We start from the raw sequence: 19487 nt of genomic DNA on the forward strand, positions 1-19487 counted from the left end.
AATCTTCACAATATGAGAGTGTAGTATTTCATACCATGCCCTAGGTGCCTATTTTAGTCCATACAGGGCTTTATGTAATCTACACACCATGTCACTATCTTTTGATAAGACAAACCCTTCTGGTTGCTCTATATACACTTCCTCTTCTAGGATTCCATTCAGAAAAGCAGACTTCGCATCCATCTGATAAACTTTAAATCCCTTAAATGTTGCAAATGCAAGTAGCATTCAAACACCTTCTAGTCTATCCACAAGAGAAAAGGTTTCTCCATAGTCTTCTCCTTCCTCCTGAGCATATCCCTTACATACAAGCCTAGCCTTGTTCCTTACAACTATGCCTTCTTCATTCAACTTATTCCTGAAGACCCATTTGGTACCTATGACATTTTTATGTTCTAGTTTGGGCACCAAAGACCATGTCGCATTCTTTTCTATCTAGTCTAGCTCCTCTTCCATTGCTTTAATCCAGTCTTCATCTATAAGAGCTTCTCTGGAAGTCTTAGGTTCTAATTCAGAAATCATGCAAGAGTTCTCCTTCACTTTTCTTCTAGTGAGTATCCTTTCATCTTTATCTCCTATGATTTGCTTTGGATCATGATGTAGCTTCACATATCTAGGAATGATTCTAGCCTTATCTGCTAGCTTTTCTTCTTCTTCTTCACTAACTTTTTCTTCTTCTCTCACTGCAATTTCTACCGGTACAGGAACACTGAAATCTTTACAAGTTTCTTTCTTAACCGGTTCCCGGAAGGCTATACCTAATTCATCTTCCACTTCTTCACTGCATGTTTCCTCAAGTTCCTCAGGGGATTCATCAACCCTAACATTGATACTTTCAACAATTTTCTAAGTTCTATTGTTGTAGCACTTGAGAGCTTTGCTCTTAGTGGAATATCCCAGAAATATTCCTTCATCACATTTTGCATCAAATTTGCTCAAATGTTCACCTCTCTTGATATAGAACTTACTACCAAACAAATTAAAGTAACTCATAAGGGGTTTTATCTTTGCCTTTCTTGATGAGTACCCGGTTCATAGTATAGACTGCAGTGCTCACCGCGTCTCTCCAAAAAGTGTGAGCAACCTTTCCTTGGATCAGCATTGTTCTAGCTGCTTCAACTACGGTCCTATTATTTCTTTCTGTTATGCCATTGTGCTGAGGTGTCCTTTGGGTAGACAACTACCTCTTGATACCATTATCTTCATAGTACTTATTGAATTCATCATAAGTGAATTCTCCTCCTTGATTAGTTCTCAAGAATTTTATCTTTTTACCACTTTCTTTCTCTACTAATACTTTGAAAGCTTTGAACTTTCCAAATGCTTCAGACTTGTCTTTCAAGAATGTGACCCACATCATTCTTGAGTAGTCATCAGTAAGAATCATAAAATACCTATCTCCCTGAATACTTCTAGTTTTCATAGGACCACACAAATCAGTATGCACAAGATCAACTAAATTTTCTGCTGAGAAAGACTTACCTTTAAAAGTTGAGGAAGACATCTTCCCAAGTTGACATTCTCTACCCAAACAATTCTCAGGTTTGTTTAGTAAAGGTAATCCTCTATCTTACCACTTTAACAATGTTGTCAAAGTTCATATGACAGAGTCTCCTATGCCATATCCAACTATCATCAAACTTAGCCATTAGACACCGACTTATCTTGGCATTCAACTGGAATAGGTTGCCTCTGGTTTGCTTACCAGTTGCAATCACTTCACCACTCTTCCCAATTATACTGCAAATTCCACCTTTGAATTCTAGAATTAATCCTTTGTCATTCAGTTGAGCAATACTCAACAGGTTATGCTTAAGACCTTCTACCTAGTAGACATCATCTACACTGCTCTTTCCATTCAGTGAAATGGATCCTTTACCTTTCACCAAGAATGGTGCATCATTGCGAAATTTGACAACACCTCCATCATATTCCTGCAAAGACAAAAACTTTCTTCGGTTTCCAATCATGTGGTGAGAATAACCACTATCAATTATCTATTCATTGGAGTTGTCAATGTGAGAGACAAGAGATTTCTTGTCTGACACTTCTTCCTTTACTACTACAAACACTATGTCTTCATTTTCTTCATCCACTGATTCTTCATCAGTGACACCTTCATCCACAGCAACTAGACAATTTCTTCTATTTCCACCTTTATACTTTCTGAATCTCTCCGGTTTATCCTTATTGTCATTGTTAGGACAGTTAACAGCTATATGTCCTATCTTGTTGTAGGAAAAACATTTCAAAGGAAGTTTACCTCTATACTTCCTAGTTCCCTTTGGAAGTCTTTTAGAAAGAAGAGCTTCAAACTCCATTAGAATCTCTTCATCATCCATATCTCTGTATTGTCTGGATTCATAATTGGTACTAGTTTCTTTTCCTTTGCTGGATGGTGCAGTAGATTCTTTAAAGGCTGATTCGGTCTTCTGAACATTGTCATCATAGCTATTCAACTCATATGCAGTTAACTTTGCAATAATAGAATCTAAGGATACCTTGGTTTCATCAATAGACCTTAGTTCCTGGATAGCAGTAACTCTGATTTCATAGATTGGTAACAATGATCTAAGGACTTTACTAACAATAGTTGTATCATCAATAGTTCCACCGGTGCTTTTGATATCACCAACCATAGTCTTAATCCTAATGCCATACTGTTGAATGGTTTCACCTTCAACCATCCTCATATCCTCAAATTTACCTCTAAGGATTTCTTCCTTAGCTTGCTTTACATGCTCATCACCACCATAGATGTTTTCCAGTGCATCTCATACATCCTTAGGTGTATCCTTGTCTTGTACATCAATAAACTCAATATTTGACAGGCTGTTGATAAGAGCTTCCATGACTTGCCCATTTTCCTGGATCTCTCTCTTCTGATCATCAGTCAGAGTGTCAGTGGGAGTAACATAGGTATTCTCAACATAGCTCTAGTGTTGAGCACCCATACTTTTGATGTAAATCTTCATTATGTCCTTCCATATCTTAAAGTTATCTCTATTAAACTTAGGACCTTCCCTCTTTATCTTTACAATAGGATCTTTTACCTCAAGCAGTAAAGCTTATATCACCGAGGACCTGGAGGAGCTCTGATACCAATTTATGAATAATGATGAATAGAAGATACCCCAACTGGTACTGAGAGGGGGGGGGTGAATCAGTATAGGCAAAAAATCACTCAACAACTTATCTAGCTAGAGCAATACCAACTGGTTATCACCATTACTAAACTTAACCATGGCAATACCGGTTAAACACAATAAGACATCAGATACCATAAACTGATAAGTTCGATCACTTCAAATACAATCAATACTTGATATCAACTTCACCCATAAACATATGCATGTGGTATACTAGAAATACCATAACCCATTAACCCTGCATGCATAATCTTTCAACCAAATACTTCATAAACATCACATGAAAAATGCATAACACATAACACACAAATTTTTCATGCGGAAACCCAAATGGGAAAAACCGCGGTGGGGATGAATACCCACAAGCTTTTTTTTGAACTCTTTTGAAGCTCGCCCTATTAGGAGCCTAGTCCGGTTAAAGACTTTACAATAAGGTTCTTCTAGGAACCGATCCTATTAGAGATCACCCGATTGAGGGATGGCTATATACCATGTTAAAGGTTGAAACCCTTTTAAAGGTTACCTTGCTAGAGGATTTAAAGAACTCAATGATCTTGAGTCACCTAGTTACAGGTTTTACAATAAGCCTATTAAAGCTACCTGGTAAAGGGATTTTCCAACTGTTGAAATGATTAGAAGACAACAGGTAAAACTCTGATCTGATAATAGCACTACATGCCAAGGCAAATCCTTTTCATATCCTCTACTCTACAGTTTCCCTCTTACTGGTCTGGCAAGTATCAAGTATCTCATCACTCGGATACACACACACACAACATTTGCCAACAAATTTACAATAACAAACATCATCGACCTTATAGGCAATAGTTAGGTCGGTAGCATAAACCCTAAACCCTAAGCATCTTAGGTTTACAACACAGCCGGTCCAATCCTGACCATCCAAACACTTTGCATAGAGCATTACAATTTCAAACAAATCACAAGACAATCTGAATCGTTCATTCTTCACCACACATGGGAATCAGTAACCCATCATGCTCTCTTCTCATTCCACTAAGAAGAAGAATCATTCTCGAGGTAGACTTCAAATGCGGTCGATCTTCTCATGCAAGATCCTTCACATGAACAAGGTTGATGTGGCACCTTGATCTCATTCACATCTCTTAGCTAACTCATCATAGAGTATCATCAGTTGCATCGCATAAGCTGGATCACCAAACCAATAACCATAGAGCTGAGACTACCAATCGGTAGTCACACTAAGTGAAACCCTGACACCAATTCACTACATCTCTTCATGCCTCTTCATATCAGTTCACTTGAACTTATTGACATCAATGACAACATACATTATCATCATATCAACATACCGGTTCATCATATGCCAATGATATGCAACATGTTCAAAAAATCTCCAAGTAGATCAGTCTCTATTTTTTTGTATGGTGTCTTCTCTAATATAGGTCGGGGCTTAGAAGCTACATCAACTACAGTAGGAGTATCCATGATCTCTAATTCAAACTATCAATTTTTCTCAACTTAGTCAGAGAAACCCTAAGCACTCTAATCACCTTGACTTCCCTCAATACTCTTAATCACTTCTTTAATTCAAGGTGAAGTGAAATTTATCAAAGTGTTGTCCTTATATTCCTTCATGTCATGCTTCCCATTAATTTTGCATGAGTTGTCTTCCACTTTTTGAGATTTTCAATAATGTGCCGACACCTATGATGAGTTATGACTTTGTTGAAAGGACTTCTTCATACTCTTCTCAATCGGTATTACGACCTCATACTACTTTGGTAGGGGATAAGAATACTCTTGTAGATTACTTCCCCCTGGGACAAATCCATACTCTCTAATTTTTAGATGAGGTGCCTGCACTGGAGCTTGGGTGTCGATACATCTATTGTCTCTTTCTTTCTCTAGATCTTCTTCATTTCAGCTTTTACATCCTCCATGTTGATCTTCTTTACCGATTTGATTAGGTTTTGAATCTCATTTCTTTAACATTGTCTAGGCATACATCCAGATTTTTTACAATTGTAACATCTGATGTTCACTGGATTTTGTCTTGACCTACACTAGTTAGATTTGTGTCCAAAGATGTTGCATGTATAACATCTACCTCTAAAGCAATTATATATATCCTGATTCATAACCAGATTTCTAAATTGATTAGATTTATGACCATATTTATTGCATATGTAACATCAACCAAAGAATAGATTAGAAGTTTCATTCATGCTACTTTTACACTCTACTACCTTATGTCCTACTCTATTGCATTTATAACAAGAGCCATTAAAGGAGGTGTTTTTCATACTTACCTGCAACTCAACCAAAGACTTACCTTTTTGTTCCTTGAAAGTTGTTGCTTTTATAGGAGGTGAATCTTCTTTGGGATTAGCTTTGGGTTGTGAAAATCCACTAGATTCATTCTTTGTTTCCTTCTTGGTTTCCAAAACTTCCTTTGTATTTGTTACTTTGTCATACTTACCAGATTCAATTTTACTCTCTTGTTTCTTTGCTTTCTCTAGATCTACCTTTAGAGATGTTACTTCTTGTTTTAGCTTCTTGCACTCTTCTGTCTTGCATTTCATCATTTTATTTAAGTGATCCTAAGTCTTTTCATTATCTTCACTTTTAGCTTTCAGATTTGCAATAGTGTTTTTTTTTCACTTGAGCTCCTCACTGACTTCTTTATGCCTTATTTTAAACTTTCAGATTTTCTCTCTCAGTTTCTCAATGCATTCATTAGCTAGCTTGACATTTTCTTTCAGATCTTTATTTTCAATTTCTACTGCCTCTAGATCCTCAAGAGAATTTCTTAGATCTTTTCTTAAATCCATAAGTTCAACTTTCTAGATCTTCTTTGAGTGGTTAAACTCTTCCAAATGACTTGGCTCTGATACCAATTGTTGATTATCTGGAATACTGAGAGGGGAGGGGTGAATCAGTATTCCCTTGAGCTTGTTAAAACTTCTAACTAACCAATCACATAACTTAATTTTGATGTAACAAATGAAAATAACAAAAACACATAACACTAGATTAGTACGTGTGAAATCCAATATGGGAAAAACCACAGAGAGATTATTCTCTCAGGAATGATGCAATATGTAACTGCTTACACAGTACAAGGGGTGGCTCACTATCAGTTTGGGACCACTGCTTAGAGGGCTCACTACTCGAATGTAGAAAGGTTAACTATCAGATAATGGAGTATACAAGATTTGAACTGTTAGAGTTGCATCTGACATATGCATAGGTTATAGTTCCTTTGAAGTACATAAGTTGTCTCATACATTCAATGTACTTAATCCACACAACAATATTTAAATCCACATACTTTTTCACATATACACATAATACACAAATAATTATTTTTCAACAACCATACTTCTAACATGCAACACTGATGGCAATATATATCCGCATTGATTTGAATGGCAAGTTAATTCAACCAGAAGGGGTGAGACCGAACTATCGACATGCTACAATAGCCAAAATATCTACATGTAGTGTAGACTTCCAACTTGAATCATTAAATTCCTTGAAGAGCATGCTTCTAGCATATCCAGATAGGAACGGATCTAAAAACATCTTGAATAATTTTCTCTCATCACTTCTGGATGGGACTAGACCCAAAACATCTTCCAATAAGAGTAAATGTTGAATCATGAAGTTATATGAAGCAAACATACATACATAGCATAATAAAGAAACATCACATACTTCAAGCAAACTTTTGGACTGAATCATATTCATATATGCTAGACCAAAAAATGCATTCAAGACATCAATGACAACTATGACAATGTGCCAACAAGTTATTCATAGTGCCTCTTGTCTATGTGCTTGTTCTATTGGATGCATGCTTGGGGAAAAGTCATGGAGACCCTAGAGTTAGTCAAGTTATGTTTGTTGGTGCATTCTCTTCTTCGACTATGATTGTTTACTAACATCATATGTATCTATCTCTTGTGTACGCTATTAATGTAAGTGATTGCTAATTTGATTTTATGTGGCCTTGAGTTGCCCTTTTGATTTCTAATGTTTACTTGGATACAAAAGATGGTATTGGACATATGGATGATCATGTTTATAGATTAGAATGAAATTGTATGTACTTCTTAATTGATGATGCTATGTATGTATTGTTACCAAATTTTTGCATTTGCTAAATTTGGTGGCCTAATGAGGCCTTGCTTTCATTCATATTGAAAAGTGCCAAGCAAATCAACAAATATCAGGTCAAATCATCAGCAAGAAATCATATATGCATTGTTTTTGTCTAACCTATATGCTTCATGTGCAGATATAGGAAAATTAAAATACAACATGTGGGTTAAAATGTGGCTCCCATGAGGGTTGAGCCCAGCATGCTGATGGAGATGAGTTTCTTTGCATTTTTTGAATTGTTGCCTTATCGACGAGACCTACCCCGATCGGTAAGACTTACCTTGATGAGCAAGCATAGGCATGGAGTGGATGTTGTATTGGGTATCAGCAGGAAAGGTTCTTCCCTATGCCGATGTCCAATAGAAAAGTGCACGGACCGGAGTAAGTCATCAGCTATCGAAAGGAGATATTTAATGTTATCCTGATAACCCGATAAGAAGTGCAAAGCGCGAAAAATTATCATCGGCCATCGGAAGTCAGGTTTTGAAGTCTCCTCGATGACTCGATGGAAAGGCCTAGGCATAGACCATTTATCCCACATTGGCCGCACGGAGGAAATTCATCATATTTAAAGGTAAAGTCTCATATATCCTTAGTGTCAATGCTTTCGGGCTTTTGACAAGGAGCAGCTCAGCATTGGTGGGCCCCCCGCATGCGCGCGCATCTTAGAGTGGCCAAATCTTGCAGTAAAAAGGCAAATTAACAGACGAGCAGGTTGCAGATGATCCAATGGTGGTCGCTGGTTAATCATCATGGATCAGAAACAAAGCACATGACAAAGAGGCAAGTTAAAGATCAAGCAAATCACTAAGATCCAATGGCAGATCAAGGAAGATCAGACGGTGGAGTGATATTTCAAGGCTATCCATAACTATCATTGTACCATGGTTGTGATTGTTGGCATTTTTTATGATTATGTTGTGATTGTCATTGATGGACACACACTTGCATTAAGATCACTTTTGTATGTATAAGTTAAAGCTCAATTGGTACTTGTTCCAACCAGTATGATGCATTATAGTCCTTAGACTATTAGTGCTTTTCAGAAAGTGATTACTGATCTTAAGTGGTATGTAGACCCCAAGCGGTTTGAGGATCTCAAGCGGTACGAAGGATCAAAGCAGCAGGACACATATTTCCCAGTCTTCATTTTGTCAAACCGGCAACTGGTATTTTGTATGAACTGGTAATACTCTATGATGAGTTACCAACTGACATTTTGTGATGAGTTACCATCCACTGATTGTTTGACGGTGCCAACACTTCAATGGTGCTTTTTGTGTCATGTTACAAAATATGTCTAGATGCATTGAAACTAGGAAATTGTATTGTAATCCTATTGGACCGACATGAAATCAGATTCCTTTAAAAGGACATCATGTGTAGGGCTTTAAGGTGTTGCTAGGGTTTAAGGTGGTTGATGAGTTAGAGAGAGTATGAATGTGTAGAAGATTGAAGTAATGCTGGAATGCATTAGGAACAAGCTATCAAGGATCTAACCAAGCAATCTGTGCTATTTGCTAGATCACTCACTTGTTGATTACTCACATCTTCGACAAGTCTGAAGCCCTTAACTGGGTAGGCCCAAAAAGCCTTTTGAAAATCCTCTAACAAGGTGGTTCACATCTATGGATCTAAAATCCTCTAGCAAGGTAGTCTTTAATCAGACTTATCTCCTAACAGAGATTGAGATTCCTAACAGGATCTGTTCTGGTAAAGAACATTGTATGACCTTAACCGGTCTGGTTCCTATTCTGTAGATAGTTACTTGTGATTTTCATCTCATCGTGTTTTTTCCCATTTGGGTTTCCATGTCAAAATCTCTTGTGTTATGGTGTTTGTGCTTCTGTGGGTGAATGCATTATTTGCTATTTGGTTTGCATGTGTGCTAGCCGATTTGTCTGCTAAACTGTTTTACCGGTTTACTGTAAGTCTAGCAAAGTGTTTAAGTACATTGATTTTTGGCATACTAATTCACCCCCCCCTCTTAGTATTCATCAATTGGTATCAGATCCTACCTTTCTATAAGTTTAACCACTTGGAAAGAGATATGGGGGAATACACATTGAGGGAACTTACTCATCGGCTCACTCAGTCTGAGCAAGCCTATGATGATCTTATGGTCAAATATAAGGCATCTCAAGGAAAAAGGAGAGAACATGCTGAAAAAGCTGATGGAGCTATCTGAAAATAGTTCCTCTAATGAAGCGGACATGGAAGCCCTGATTCAAGAAGTAGAAAAGCTGAATGAATCCAATTCCAACCTAAGAAAAGAATTGGAAGGACTAACTATTCGAATGTGTCCAGAGCTTGAGAACCGGAGGAAAGCTGAAGATCTGGTCAAAGCTAAAGATCATGAAATCTCCAAGCTGAAGCAAGAGATCAGTGCCCTAACTGCTCAACTCCATGAGAGAAAAGTGGGAAAGGAAGACATGCAAGGAGAACTAAACATTGCCATCTCTGAAAATGAAAACCTGATGGAAACAAATGCTGCTATTTCCAAAGAACTCTTTGAGTCAAAGGAAATACTTGCTAAGTTCAACAAGAGTACTGTCAAGCTAGAGCAAAAGCTTGAATCTGTCAAACCTGTCAAGAATACTAATGGACTTGGTTATTCTGATCATGAGGAAGGTGAGACCTCTGGTACAAATGCTGGAGCATCAGAGAAATAACCGGCATCAAAGGATAAAGGTAAGCAAAAGTTTAAACCTATTTGTTTTAACTGTCTTAAAGAAGGACATATTGCCAATTGTGTAAGAATAAGGCTTACAATAATTTTCCTTATTTTCTAAATGATAAGCCTAGATCCTATAGATTCAATGGTAACTGTTATGCATGCAACAAGTTTTCGCATAGAGCATATGAATGCAGGTCTGTTATGAACAATGTTGGAAGATATCCTCAGAGGACTCAAGGAGTTGGTCTGGAACCTTTTGTGAACTGGAATCACAACCGGTTTAATGCCTTCAATCATCAGTCAAGAAGCGGTGGCTATCAAGCAGCAACCGGATGGAGAGAAAAAAATTTGATTTGTCATGATCATGGTCACACTGCTGCATCATGCAGAAGGAAGAATGGTAACATGAATAATGGACCTTGGAGAGCACTTGGAATGGTCTGCTATCATTCCAACAAACCGGGTCACATTGCCAAATTCTATAGAACAAGAAAGAACATAACGGATGACATACCGATCACTCCAGAAGGAAAGATTGATATTGAAACTGTTCAAGCAGATATGAACAAAACCTGGAAGAAGAAACCAGCAGTGTTGCAAGAAGAACCGGTTTCTGCACCTAGTGTGGAAATATCCGAACCGGCAAACTAAGAATTAGAAAAGCTTAGGGGGAGAAAATGGTGAAAGACTATGAACCCCCACTTTACACCAGTAAAAGACCTTAACCAGTATGTGATACCTATCATTTGGCAGAAGACCAAAAATGGTAACAGGCAAATTAGGGTTTACGCCCTAATGGTGGAGCATTTATTACAGTAGGTGATGTTACTACTTATCAAGTTTCCATTAGTTTTTATATTCAAAGTCATACTATATACTCTAGTCGGTTAACACTACCGAATCATGCAGTCCATATACACAAAGAAGTCGGTATGCACAGTCTAGTCAGTTACAAAAGAAAGTAGTCATAGAAAGCAGTATACACCGAGCTGTCTACCGAGTATCCTTTTATGTCTACCGAGCAACAAAGACGACACACTGAGTTGATATATACCAAGTGAAACATGTTACTAGATTCATTGAACCTGGACATGCATATGAAAACATGTTACAAGATCGAGGCACATCTAACCGTTATCACATTGGAAATTGCACTACAAGATTGTATATGATTTTGAGATCAATCTAACCAATGAAATATTTTGTATAGTTATTCATTCGACGAATCATGTTTGTAAGATCAAAGCAATGAATTGGATCACCGTCTTAAGAGATCTATTTATACAGCATGAGTTAAGAGTTAACGTTGTGTGCATGAGTGTAAGAAGACTGTTACAGAGACACAGAGGTCATCGACAAGGTTTTTAAAGAATAGTCGAAGAACAGAGTAAACAGAAGGGTTTACTGAGTTACTATATGGGTTACCGAGGTATACTATAAGCAAGGTAATCTATTCTAAGAACATAGAATCTGCTATAACATTTTAGATGTAAAGTTGTAGATATTTGTAATGATTTTATTGTAAAATTGTGAAGATTGTAAGAGAAACCTTTAACAGGGTCAAAGACTCTAATCAAGTCTATAAATTGTAAAGCCTCTTACCAGGTGCAACATTTAGATTAAATGTTGTAAAATCCTTTAGCAAGGTAGATCTAACAAATCTTGTTACTCCTAACAGGGTAAGCTATCAGAAATAGCTAATATGTAGCTCTAACTGAGCACTCTTTATTATTGCAGTAGTGAAGTTGTGGGTGTCGTCCCCACCGCAATTTTTCTCTCTAACCAAGAGTTTCTGCATAACCAAAATATATGTGTTATGGAGTGAATCATGTATGATTGTTATTTATTTGTTTTAACTTTATTTTATGTTACTGCACTATTCTGTTTATGCATAACAGTAAAGTTATTATTCAAGAAAAGTTTTGGAGTACCGATTCACCCCTCCCCTCTCAGTACATTAGCTTTCCATATTGGGCCTAACAATTGGTATCAAAGCTTGAATCTTGGAAAAGGGTTTAACTACCTAAAGAGAAAGATCTTATCAATGGAAGGCTATAAACAATCTCGGAGGATTCTGTATCTGCAAGAAGAGTTGGATCATGCAAATCAAGTGATTGTAGACATGCAAAGGCAAATCCAAAAATCTCTGAAAGTAAGAAGAAGATTATCTGATGACTTGCACGATTCTCAAGAGTTAATGGAACAAATTGAGACATCATCTGAGAACAATATATCTGAAGAGACTGAAGAAATAATTAGAGTATTGAAAGAAAAGAACAAAGCACTGGCTGATCAACTAAAAGCAATGAAAAGAGAACATGAACATTTCAGCACACAAATGACTGAAAATCTAGATGCATTAAGGACAACTAAGGATAAAGCAAGAGATCTAGAAAGAGAGAAACAACAACTTGAAGTCTTAGTATCTGATAAAAATGATGAAATCATAAGGTTGACTGGGATTCAACAAAATATGACAGATCAACTAGGTTATGCACATCATGAAGCAATTCTGAAGAATGATGAAAATAAAGCATTGAAACTTGAAGTATCAAGGTTGACAAATGAACTTGAAATCGAGAAGAAATCCAAAGAAACACTGAAGAAGAGTTATGAAACATCAAATATGTTGGACAAGCAATTGAATACAAGAAGACCCAACAAAGATGCAGGACTCGGTTACAAAGGAATCCATACTGCCGAGAGAGGAGAATCATCAAAGCAAGCTGGAAATAGGAATAACATCAAAAGAAAGAAGCTTATTTGCTACTACTGTGGAAATCAAGGTCATACTGCCAACATGTGCCAAATCAGAAAAGGTAAGCAACCAAATGTCACTAAGTCCAATGGTTATTGTTACAATTGCAATAAATATGGTCACACATTTAACCAATGTAGGACAAAGTCTGTTAACAACTATTACAAGGCAAAATTCAAAGGGTTTTGTAGAAACTGCAATAGATATGGACATAGTACGGAGAAGTTTGGTTTAAGAAAAAGAACTACATGTGGTCTACACATCGAGCAAACACTAGAGGTTACCAAACTTACACAGATCCTTACCGACAATATGCAGCAGTACCATGGGATTACAATACAAGGATATGGTGTGAAGGTTGTGGAAGATATGGACATATTAGTCCCAACTGTTTTATAAGGTTTGGAATGAACAACCGAAGATCATGGAGAAATCCTGGTATGGCATGTTTTCATTGTCACAAAGTTGGACATTTGGCTGGAGATTGCAGAGATCAACCTAGAGGAGACACTGAAGAAATAAAAGGCAAATTATAGATGATTTGGAAAAAGAAGAAAATTGTGTCAAATTAAGAAAGCACCTTACCTACCGAGTTAGGTGCACCTATTCCAAATTAATCAATAAAGGTATTAAGGGACTGCATTCTCTGAGGGTTAAAATCATAACAGTTCCTATTCTATTATGTACTAAATTCAAAATCTGCATAGTTAAGATGCATTAGTAAGTTTGAAATTCTATCAAAAGTACTTTACAGGAAACCTGTCAAGTCGGTGAATGCAGGAAGCCTGTCAAGTTGGTAAATGAAGGAAATTTGCTTACTCGGTTAAAATGAAAAAAAAGAGAGTAAATCGGTTAAAGAGGAACCGAGTGCATTTAATGTTTTTGACCTAACCTGCACGGAGCTCGATAAGGTATTTTGTGTACTTAAAAGTATTTTCGTGGTCATTTACACTTACCAATTTTTTGAAAGAGAAGAGCAGAGCAATTCCAAGGTGATCAAACCTCATTCAAAGCGAATTCAAGGTATTTACATCAAATCTCATCACACTGTTAAGCTAGCTTACCGATCTTATCAAATTATTATTATCTGCTGAGTGTGAAATATCTATTGTTTGAAATTCTGAAACCCTAAGGACTCTTTACTAGTTTTTACCTAAAATCTTCAATGGCGCCCAAGATCCAAGATCCCATAGTTATCAAGAATGTAGAGAAGCCCTCACTAAAATACTCTTTGACTCCTAAAGTTGCCTCTGAACCGGATGACAAACCCGCCTTTTCACTCATCCCGGATGGAGTCTTGTTAATCGAAGATGTGACATTCTTCACCAAATGTCATGTTGAAGAACTCGATCATGTTGAAATAAGAGACACCTATGATGAACTGTGTATCGATGGTGTATTAAACAGTAAGTATGAACACATAAAAATCAAAGGATTGACTGAAGCCCTAACCTATCCTTGTGTGTTCAAGCCCCAATGGGTCAAGTTTGTTCCGAGTAGTGTTCATGATGATTTCATCTGGCTAGAAGAGCAACCATTTAAAATCACCGAGGAAATCATTCATGTGTTCATCGGTTACCCTATCTATGATCATGCACAAGCTCAAAGGATGATATCATAAAAGGAATTGATCAGTTTAACCGAAGTAGAATCTGATTACAGAGGACTGAAATTGAACAATGTCACTGATGCAGAACTTATGTTTGCCATTAGATTAATTGGTTACTGTTTGTTCCAATCAGCAAGGGAAAATAGTGTACCCTATGCAGCAGTTGACATAGCTTATAAAATTGTGAAAAAGGGAATGAAAATTGACTTATGTGAGGTGCTACTGAAGAACCTATTTGAGAATCTGAACACAATAAGAAAGCTGAAGAAGAACAACTTGGCAAATACACTAAAGTTTGGTTCACTTCTTGTATGCATGTTTTTCTACTTTGAAAAATTCCTTCCATCAATCGGTAAAGTAGTTTGGGAGTTACACCGACCAATCCCCATCAGATTAATGACTTCATCAAGAAGCTAGGTGATAATTTCAATGATATAATGGATGATTACTTCAGTAAATTTCAAGAGAAAATGTACAACAGGTACCGGATTCCACCCCAGCTAGTGGAGAAATATTAAGATGACATATGCTTTGAGGTAGACATTAATTACTGTTATGTGAATGTTGTGGAACCAAGAACTCAATCTTTGCCACCTATGGGTTACAAGATTGACTTTGACATCACACAACAGCAAATTGATGCATTTCTTACATTACCAAGGCATGCTACCGAGCTGAGGTATGGAACCTATGAAGAAGTGAAGGGAAAAGTAAAAATTAGCATTGTAGTACCCAAAGCTACAAGAAAAGCAACAAAGATGATAAAGGTTTTAATGGAGAATTTGGAGAAGATTCTTCCTCCACACCTGTCAAAGGCACTCTAGCCATCACCGAAGAGGAATCAGAAGCTCAAGAGGCAGCTATAACACTGAGCACCAAATTGCCTAAGGGTAATGTGTTAAAAAGAAAGAAACAAGACTCTTCAAAGGCCCTACCGACTCCTCCAACAAAGAGACCTAATACAAGAGCATCTGCAGCATCACCAAGTAAGAAACAAAAGAGTGTTACTACTCCCAAGGTAACAAATACATACAAGAAATCTACTCCGAGACTCATTTTGGCAAAAGAGTCTAGTGATACAGAATCTAAAGATGCAAACAAATTCCAGATTGTCAAGAGCATGAAGGTAAATATACATAGTGTTGAAAACTTCTGTGCCAATCTGAAAGAATATGGCGGATTTGGTTCATTTAGATATGTCAAGTATGAAACTAGAAATAATGATGAGAAGAGACAAATTGAAGAAGCTATCATCTGCACACTTCTAAAGTTTCGGTTAGCTCCATTGGAATTAGCAAAGTCACTTCCAAATGAACTTTACTTGCATATTGATAATAGGTGGAAGTATGCAATGGACTCAGACGAACAAATCAGAGAAAGAAGTCTAGTCTATCTATTTCCTAATATGTCAGTAGCCGAAATAAAGGAACATCTAACAACCTACAATTTAAAATTTCTTGTCAAGCAGAGAGCCTTAAAACTAATGAATGGGCTATATATTGAGACAAAGGCAAAATGGTAGGAAATCTTCAAAATCAAGGATGTCGGTGAACAATCTATGGTTGAAATCATTGATGTCGCCGAGCACGATCCTGATGTCACAGAGCAAGGTCCTGATGCTACCGAACAAGACCCTGCTGACACCATTCAAATAGATGAAGATGTCATGGATACAGAGGAACTGGAGCAAGAAATGATAGAAGGCACTACATATGCAAAACTTGTATCTAGTCAATCCATTTTAGAATAAGTTCAGTCTTATCCACCGATCAATCAACCTGTCTCTACCGAAGCTCCTCGGGATATAGCAGAAGGCACCAAAGGTCACAAGTCTACAACAAGAGAAGATACTACTCTAGAATAGACCTCTGAAGCACCTTCGAGCACTAAAAATGTTGCAGCTGAGACACCAAAACACACCACAGCGGCTATAGGAACTGACCAAAGTGTTGTCTCTACCGAGCAACCTACCGAGGGTCAGTAAGCCTCTCAAGCTATTGTCTTGGTCCAACCGACCAAAGGTAAAGAAAAGAAGGTGAAAAAGCATAGTTTCAAAGTTGATTTATCTAAACCAATAGTGTTGCCCAATGTGGATATATCAAAATTAAAGGGGCAAGCACTCATTGATTTTGGTGAACTATGCAAAGCAAAGGCCGAACAAGAAAAATAGATGGCCATAAAAAGGAAGAATAAAGTACTTTAGAATGTGAAGACACTGCTATCAGATATGCTACCTATAGCTACAGTGTAAACCGATGCAGCCATAAGATATGCTACCTACAGCTACAGTGTCAACCAATGCAGCCATCCACATTCAACTGGATGAACTCCTTAATCAAATAGAAACATCTAGAGTTGATGCATCTGAGTATTTGAGCAAGCTAAAAGACAAGGAGCTTACTGCAAAAATGATAGAAGAGGTACAAAAAGCTCTAGCTATTGGCAAAGTCAAACTTATCAAATTCATTGCTGAGTTGTCCCCTCAACTCAAGCACATTATTTATTTATTTCAGAAACTCTGTACATTTTCTATATTCATTAAAGACATTAAGAATAAAACTGATGCAATTGAGAAAGAGATCGCTGATCTCTCAAATAAGTTGACCCCAGAGCCCAATTTAGTTCAGAATTTTTATACCAAGCTTCAACAGCTCATGGCTCAACAATTGGAACTAAGAAATGAAGAACACAAGATCTAGATGCATATAATGACACTCTAGACATTATTCCTTCCTCATCTTTCATCCGTCCAAGAACAGCTTAACCGAGCCACACGCCTATCTACTACACAAGAGGGAAGCACTCTTGATGGCTTAATATCACTATTGGTTGATATTCAAGCACAAAATTCATTAATGCAAAGTGTAAAAGATGCACTCTTTGTCGCTCTCACCGATGCCCGGAACAAGTACAAATCCATTTTTGACCAGTTACCACCCCCAGATGGAAATTAAAGTATTCAATGTCTGTCAAAAAGGGGAAGTGATCCAATATATTTGGGGAGTGATAAAGTTTTGGTGATACAGTTTTGATATAGTATTCGAAGTATTTTATTCAGGGGGAGTATACCAAGAAGAGTATGCAGAGTATCCAAGGACAGTAAGCAGAGCACACAAGCACAAAATCGAGCATGCAAAATCAAAGTTATGTACACTATTTCATTGACTATTGTATATACTGTCAAGTATAGTCATTTTGCAAAGTATATAGATTTTTGAGTTATGACTTTGAAAGTAGTTTTTGTCAAACATCTCAACTAATGTCAAAAGGGGAGATTGTTACTACTTATCAAGTTGCCATTAGTTTTTATATTCAAAGTCATACTATATAATCTAGTCGGTTAACACTACCGAATCATGCAGTCGGTATACACAGACAAGTCAGTATGCATAGTCTAGTCGGTTACAGAAGAAAGTAGTCATAGAACATAATATACATCGAGTTGTCTATTGAGTATACTTTTATGTCTACCGAGCAGCAAAGATGACACACTGAATTGATATACACCGAGTGAAACGTGTTACCAGATTCATTGAACTTGGACATGCATATGAAAACGTGTTACAAGATCGAGGCACATCTAATCGTTATCACATTGGAAATTGCACTAGAAGATTGTGTATGATTTTGAGATCAATCTAACCAATGAAATATTTTGTATAGTTATTCGTTCAAGAAATCATGTTTGTAAGATCAAAGCAATGAATTGGATCACCGTCTTAAGAGATATATTTATACAACATGAGTTAAGAGTTAAAGTTGTGTGCATGAGTGTAAGAAGACTATTACAGAGACACAAAGGTCACTGAGAAGGTTTACAGAGAACAATCAAAGAATAGAGTAAACAAAAGGGTTTATCGAGTTACTATATGGGTTATCAAGGTATGCTATAAGCAAGGTAATCTATTCTAAGCACATCGAATCTGCTATAACATTTTAGATGTAAAGTTGTAGATATTTGTAATGATTTTATTGTAATATTGTGAAGATTGTAAGAGAAACCTTTAACAGGGTAAAAGACTCTAATCATGTCTGTAATTGTAAAGCCTCGAACCAGGTGCAACATTTAGATTAAATGTTGTAAAATCCTTTAGCAAGGTAGATCTAACAAATCTTGTTACTCCTAATAGGGTAAGCTATCAGAAATAGATAATATGTAGCTCTAACTGAGCACTCTTTATTATTGTAGTAGTGAAGTTGTGGGTGCCATCCCCACCATAGTTTTTCTCTCTAACCAAGAGTTTCTGCGTAACCAAAATATATGTGTTATGGAGTGAATCATGTAGGATTGTTATCTATTTGTTTTAACTTTATTTTATGTTACTGCACTATTTTGTTTATGCATAACAGTAAAGTTATTATTCAAGAAAAATTTTGGAGTACTGATTCACCCCTCCCCTCTCAGTACATTAGCTTTCCATATTGGGCCTAACAATTGGTATCAGAGCTTGAATCTTGGAAAAGGGTTTAACTACCTAAAGAGAAAGATCTTATCAATGGAAGGCTATAAAAAATCTTGGAGGATTGTGTATCTGCAAGAAGAATTGGATCATGCAAATCAAGTGATTGTAGACATCCAAAGGCAAATGCAAAAATCTGTAAAAGTAAGAAGAAGATTATCTGATGACTTGCACGATTCTCAAGAGTTAATGGAACAAATTGAGACATCATCTGAGAAAAATATATCTGAAGAGACTGAAGAAATGATTGGAGTATTGAAAGAAAAGAACAAAGCACTAGCTGATCAACTAAAAGCAATGAAAAGAGAACATGAACATTTCAGCACACAAATGACTGAAAATCTAGATGCATTAAGGACAACTAAGGATAAAGCAAGAGATCTAGAAAGAGAGAAACAACAACTTGAAGTCTTAGTATCTGATAAAAATGATGAAATCATAAGGTTGACTGGGATTCAACAAAATATGACAGATCAACTAGGTTATGAACATCATGAAGCAATTCTGAAGAATGATGAAAATAAAGCATTGAAACTTGAAGTATCAAGGTTGACAGATGAACTTGAAATAGAGAAGAAATCCAAAGAAACACTGAAGAAGAGTTATGAAGCATCAAATATGTTGGACAAGCAATTGAATACAAGAAGACCCAACAAAGATGCAGGACTCAGTTACAAAGGAATCCATA

The sequence above is a fragment of the Cryptomeria japonica genome, chromosome 2 (assembly GCF_030272615.1).
Source record: "Cryptomeria japonica chromosome 2, Sugi_1.0, whole genome shotgun sequence".
Taxonomy (NCBI): domain Eukaryota; kingdom Viridiplantae; phylum Streptophyta; class Pinopsida; order Cupressales; family Cupressaceae; genus Cryptomeria; species Cryptomeria japonica.